Source organism: Thalassophryne amazonica, chromosome 14 (genome assembly GCF_902500255.1).
Source record: "Thalassophryne amazonica chromosome 14, fThaAma1.1, whole genome shotgun sequence".
Lineage (NCBI taxonomy): Eukaryota > Metazoa > Chordata > Actinopteri > Batrachoidiformes > Batrachoididae > Thalassophryne > Thalassophryne amazonica.
The window spans coordinates 9,625,176-9,632,482 of record NC_047116.1 but is presented as its reverse complement, the minus strand read 5'-3'; the positions used below and the strand labels follow the sequence as shown (position 1 = coordinate 9,632,482).

Below are 7,307 nucleotides of genomic sequence, written 5' to 3'. Positions count from 1 at the left end.
ACATATTGTGTCACTGTGCAAATATGATTTTCAATAAGAACATGTTGGCCTGCAAACATGCTGATCATCATTGCTCCTGTAAAACCTGACCTTACATAACCTTAGCAGGAATGTGAAAGTATTACCATGGGTTTGAGTGTTTGGAATCAATAATATTTCTAAGATATTTAGTAAAATGTAGATGATGTCTTTCTGTGACCAGGACACTTAATCTGCATTGTCTCAGTCCACCCAGCTGTAAATGGGTACTGGCCTTGCCTGGGGAAGTAACCTATGCTGGACCAGCATCCTATCCAAGGGAATGCTAATGAAATCTGATACCAAACACTGATACCAAACACTGGTTTGATGGAGGTTCTGCAGCATCAGAGTGAGGGAGGAGGAACATCAGTGTCCAGAGACTAATGGGAGGAGAGATGAAGAGATAAATCAGCATCAACATCTCCTGTAGCAGACCAACAGGTTCTCAGACTGAAGTCCTCCTCTTGCAGGTTCTCCTGTTCTCCATCTCTGTGCTGACTGTAGCTCTCAACCTGATGGTCATCATCGGAGTGGCTCACTTCAGGCACATGTTCACTGTCAATGTTTCAGTTTTCAATTTATTAACAGTCAGAGCTACAAGATGTTGAGATGCATCTAAAATTCAAAACTAATTTTCATCAACTCTGTGATGTTATTTGTTCTGCTGCTTCTTCTGTCCATCTCCAGGCAGATTCACGTCCCCTCCAACCTCCTCCTCCTCTCTCTGGCTGTCTCAGACTTCCTCGTGGGTCTTGTGCTGATGCCGGGTGAACTATTGAGACAAACATCCTGCTGGTTTCTCAGTGACTTAGCGTGTTTACTGTGTAACTGTGTGGCCTACATCATTACCTCTGCCTCAGTAGGAAACATGGTGCTCATTTCCATCGACCATTACTTTGCTATCTGTGACCCTCTGCGTTATCACACCAGAGTCACTGTGAGACAAGCTACACTGTGTATTTGTGTGTGTTGGTCCTGTTCTGTTTTGTACAATAGCCTGATTCTAAAGGAAAACCTGAGTCAACCAGGCAGGTTTAACTCCTGTTACGGAGAGTGTGTAGTTGTTGTTAACTACATTCAAGGAATTGTTGATCTTATTTTCACCTTCATTATTCCTGTTACCATCATTGTAGTTCTGTATATGAGGGTGTTTGTGGTGGCTGTGTCTCAGGCTCGGGCCGTGCGCTCTCATGTTGCAGCCGTCACACACAAACAATCAGTGCACGTAAGTGTGAAGAAATCTGAGATGAAAGCAGCCAAGACTATTGGTGTGGTGGTTGTTGTTTTCATCATCACTTTCTTTCCGTATTACTGCATCTTTTGTTGTTCATCTGTTCTATTTTAACTCCTGTGTGAACCCAGTGATCTATGCATTATTCTACCCGTGGTTTAGAAAAGCCATTAAATTCATTGTTACTCTGCAGATTCTGCAGCCGGACTCCTGTGATGCCAACATACTGTAACATGTGTGATTACTGGAATATGACGTCCTCTACAGAAAGTTTAGTAGGTGAATTCACAAACTCTTATATGTAAACATCTTATGCATAAAGACGTCAAACTGTCTGTATGTGCGTGCATGTATGTGTGCACTTACAACCCCTGGCAAAAATTATGGAATCACCGGCCTCGGAGGATGTTCATTCAGTTGTTTAATTTTGTAGAAAAAAGGCAGATCACAGACATGACACAAAACTAAAGTCATTTCAAATGGCAACATTCTGGCTTTAAGAAACACTGTAAGAAATCATGAAAAAAAATTGTGGCAGTCAGTAACGGTTACTTTTTTAGACCAAGCAGAGGGGAAAAAATATGGAATCACTCAATTCTGAGGAAAAAATTATGGAATCATGAAAAACAAAAGAACGCTCCAACACATCACTAGTATTTTGTTGCACCACCTCTGGCTTTTATAACAGCTTGCAGTCTCTGAGGCATGGACTTAATGAGTGACAAACAGTACTCTTCATCAATCTGGCTCCAACTTTCTCTGATTGCTGTTGCCAGATCAGCTTTGCAGGTTGGAGTCTTGTCATGGACCATTTTCTTCAACTTCCACCAAACAAAAGTTCCAGCATCATCACCTTGCCCAATGCAGATTCGAGATTCATCACTGAATATGACTTTCATCCAGTCATCCACAGTCCACGATTGCTTTTCCTTAGCCCATTGTAACCTTGTTTTTTTCTGTTTAGGTGTTAATGATGGCTTTCGTTTAGCTTTTCTGTATGTAAATCCCATTACCTTTAGGCGGTTTCTTACAGTTCGGTCACAGACGTTGACTCCAGTTTCCTCCCATTTGTTCCTCATTTGTTTTGTTGTGCATTTTCGATTTTTGAGACATATTGCAAGTTTTCTGTCTTGACGCTTTGATGTCTTCCTTGGTCTACCAGTATGTTTGCCTTTAGCAGCTTTCCCATGTTGTTTGTATTTGGTCCAGAGTTTAGACACAGCTGACTGTGAACAACCAACATCTTTTGCAATATTGTGTGATGATTTACCCTCTTTTAAGAGTTTGATAATCCTCTCCCTTGTTTCAATTAACATCTCTCGTGTTGGAGCCATGATTCATGTCAGTCCACTTGGTGCAACAGGTCTCCAAGGTGTGATCACTCCTTTTTAGATGCAGACTAACGAGCAGATCTGATTTGATGCAGGTGTTAGTTTTGGGGATGAAAATTTACAGGGTGATTCCATATTTTTTCCTCAGAATTGAGTGAGTCCATATTTTTTTCCCTCTGCTTGGTCTAAAAAAGTAACCGTTACTGACTGCCACAATTTCTTTTCCTGATTTCTTATAGTGTTTCTTAAAGCCAGAAAGTTGCCATTTGAAATGACTTTAGTTTTATGTCATGTCTGTGATCTGCTTTTTTTCTACAAAATTAAACAACTGAATGAACATCCTCCGAGGCCAGTGATTCCATAATTTTTGCCAGGGGTTGTATACAAATCTGCAGTTTTGATCACGGCTGTGGGAAGAGGACTTAGGCTGGAGGTGCTGTACTGAGGTGTTTCGGTAACCTGACAAGAACAGATCTGAAGAGGCTTCATATAATAGTTGAACTGCACAAAACTTGCTATATTTCATTTAAACCCCCTTCTCTGTGCCATGGTGAGGACATCAAGCATACCCACACACATACATTATCAGCATCAACAAATCAATAGATGCTTGAAAAAAAGGAAAGTGTTTGCTCAAACACCACCAGGTTCCGTTATTGGTGAGAGCGTAATAGAATACTTATTCAGAACTGCTTATTCTGAAAGCATTCAAACAACTGGTTTGGAGGTTTCTGTTTTTGGAAAAAATATTTTTACTGCGCAGTTTGTTTTAAAATTTTGACCAGATTTTTGCCTCAGTAACGGTGGACAGTTAAGTTATTGTTGACTGGAGCAAACATCAGCTAAGTATAACTAATGTATAATTGTAAACATATATTTCACAAAATCTAGATTCATGTCTGTTCAAATGTTGGGTTTTTTGTTGTTTTGTTTGTGTCTTTATACTTGTTTCTATATTTAATTTGATGAGCTTTTATGTTGATAAGATGCATTTTTGTTGTGTGACCTTCCATCAGGTTTGCTGTGGAAAGCCGGTGTCACAGACCGAACGGTCCCCTCCCCAAAATTGGTCCACCTTGCCTCTACTATACATGTCATTTTGGAGCTCAGCAGCTCCTCTGAGATGGACTCTGTTCACACAAAGCGATCAAAGGGAATTATGGGATTATTGACCATCAGATGACAAAGTAAAACCTCTTAAATCATTCAAAAGTCAGTCTTAAGTAGAACGAGGCCGTTTTAAGCAGAAACGAGGTGATCATGGGTGAAGCTTTGAAATGATGGAGGCACAGTGAACGCAGCAGGAGCAGCTCGTTATGGCTGCTGCGCTCTGATCACTGATCTGTATGTAACACTGATAGCTTATTGGCTCACACACACTCTATACCACACTGCTCAGAGTGCCACTCTCATTGGACCAACATCTCTGCTATTTTGGCATTGTGGGAGAGCTCGTGCCCACAGATTGAGCTCGTCATCACCCTGCTCAGCGCTGCTCTCATTGGAGCGACAACACACAAAATGTGTCTCTTTGTCCCAGATAGACCTTTTTCAGTGCAGCTTCTTGTTCTGACTTTAACACAAAGTTAACACCCAAGTCTTTCATCACCAACTGTAAATGTAATCAAAACATTCCAATCGTATCTTTCTGAACTCTTCCGCATCAAACTCCATCATGTCAATATTTACAATGTGTTTGAGCATTAACAGGTCAAGTTGCTCATAAACTTTAAGTTTCTTAAATATTTATTACAGCCACTCTTAAAACTTCAGTTATCTTTATAATTTTATTACCAATAAATTTTAGAATTCATTTAGATGAGATATACTCATTATCTCACAGGAATATATCCCAGTTATCTGGGAACTTCTTTTTGCACAGGAATTAATCAAACACGTCGACCGCGGGCACGTACTAACACAGAATACCCAGAAACTGGACAGTTATTCAGCCATAACAAGAGCATTCACTTTTAGCTCATCATAAGCTAAGCTAGTGGCGCTTGTGAGAGTGTGACTCTGTACAAACTGTTGAGGCAAACTGGCGGCCATCTTACCACTCAAAAGTTATGTGGACCACACATAGACGGCTTATTAGAATGTCAACAGTTTGGATTAATAACTGATTCTCTCATTTCCTTCTTTTTGTTCTCCAGTTAATGTAACTGTCATCCCTCCTAATCTATTTCTGCCATGATTAGCTATTTATTTCCTTTCTTTCTTTTAGTACTTTGACACTTTATAACCTTTTATTCTCAATTACTCAGATCTCACTGAGACAAATATTCAATTCTAAAATTTATGAATCTTCAATCAAAGTGTATAATTGTAATCATCAAGCTTATATATATATATATATATATATATATATATATACACACAGTATCCGACCAAAATTTAGCAAAAAATAATTAGTCCGCTGATGGTTTATCACAGTATCTGAAAAGCTAATCCGATAATGAAAACATTAGCTTCAATATATATTGGTTAGCGGATAGTGGAACTGTGCCCACTATATATATATATATATATAGGTACCATATCATGAAATTTTCATCTTAGTTGCATGTCCACTGTGAGAGACATAATCTAAAAAAAAAAATCCAGAAATTACAATGTATGATATTTTTAATACTTTATTTGTATGTTACTGCTGCAGTTAAGTATTTGAACACCTGTGAAAATCATTAATATTTGGTACAGAAGCCTTTGTTTGCAATTACAGAGGTCAAACATTTCCTGTAGTTTTTCACCAAGTTTTCACACACTGCAGCAGGGATTTTGGTCCACTCCTCCATACAGATCTTCTCCAAATCTTTCAGGTTTGGACTTTCAGCTCCCGCCAAATATTTTCTATTGCGTTCCTGGTCTGGAGACTGGCCAGGCCACTCCAGGACCTTGAAATGCTTCTTACGGAGCCCCTCCTTAGTTGCCCTGGCTGTGTGTTTGGGGTCATTGTCATGCTGAAAGACCCAGCCATGACCCATCTTCAGTGCTCTTACTGAGGGAAGGAGGTTGTTTGCCAAAATCTCGCAATACATGGCCCCATCCATCCTCCCTTCAATACGGTGCAGTCGTCCTGTCCCCTTTGCAGAAGAGCACCCCCAGAGTATGATGTTTCCACCCCCATGCTTCATGGTTGGGATGGTTTTCTTGGGGTTGTTCTCATCCTCTAAACATGGTAAGTGGAGTTGATTCCAGAAAGCTCTATTCTGGTCTCATCTGACCACATGACCTTCTCCCATGCCTCCTCTGGATCATCCAGATGGTCACTGGTGAACTTCAAACGGGCGTTGGCTTGAGCAGGGGGACCTTGCTGCCCTGCAGGATTTTAAACCATGACAGCATCATGTGCTACCAATTTAATCTTTGTGACTGTGGTCCCAGCTCTCTTCAGGTCATTGACTAGGTTCTCCTGTGTAGTTCTGAGCTTTCTCAGAATCATCCTTACCCCACAAAGTGAGATCTTGCATGGAATCCCAGACCGAGGGAGATTGACAGTCATCTTGTTTCTTCCACTTTCTAATAAATAATCATAACAGTTGTTGTCTTCTACCAAGCTGCTTGCCTGTTGTCCTGTAGTCCATCCCAGCCTTGTGCAGGTCTACAGTTTTGTCCCTGGTGTTCTTAGACAGCTCTTTGGTCTTGGCTATGGTGGACAGGTTGGAGTGTGATTGATTGAGTGTGTGAACAGGTGTCTTTTATACAGGTAACAAGTTCAAACAGGTTCAATTAATACAAGTAAAGAGTGCAGAATAAGAGGGCTTCTTAAAGAAAAATGAACAGGTCTGTGTGAACCAGAATTCTTGCTGGTTGGTAGGGGTTCAAATACTTATTTGCAGCAGTAACATACAAATAAATTATTAAAAAAAATCATACACTGTGATTTCCAGATTTTTTTTTTTTAGATTATGTCTCTCACAGTGGACATGCACCTAAGATGAAAATTTCAGACCTCTCCATGATTTTAAGTGGGAGAACTTGCAAAACCGCAGGGTGTTCAAATACTTATTTTCCTCACTGTGTGTATACATATATATATATACATATATATATATACATACATATATATATATATACATATATATATATATATATATATATACATACATATATATATATATATATATATATATACTATTATATACAATATACATTATACATATATATATATACATATTATATAACATATATACATATATACACATATATATATCTATATATATATAATACACATATATATATATATATAATATAACATATATATATACACATAGTATAATATATATATATACACATATAATATATAATATACACATATATATATATATATATACATATATATATATATATATATACACATATATATATATATATATACATATATATATATATATATACATATATACATATATATATATACATATACATATATATATACATATATATATATATATACATATATATATACATATATACATATATATATACATATATATATACATATATATATACATATATATATACATATATATATACATATATATATACATATATATATATACATATATATATATATATATATATATATATATACATATATATACCATATCATGAACAAAAGTGGATGGATACAAAAGTCATGGTGGATAATATAGCAATAGTGGACTTTTTAATCACTGCACTGAAAGAATAAAACACCACTTAACTAGTTACAGGAGAGT

The 7,307-nt window shown here is 37.6% G+C and overlaps 1 pseudogene; it reads left to right on the top strand.

Moving 5' to 3' along the window:
* Positions 1 to 348: 348 nt before the first annotated feature.
* Positions 349 to 1,501, top strand: LOC117525325 (annotated as a pseudogene).
* Positions 1,502 to 7,307: the final 5,806 nt, after the last annotated feature.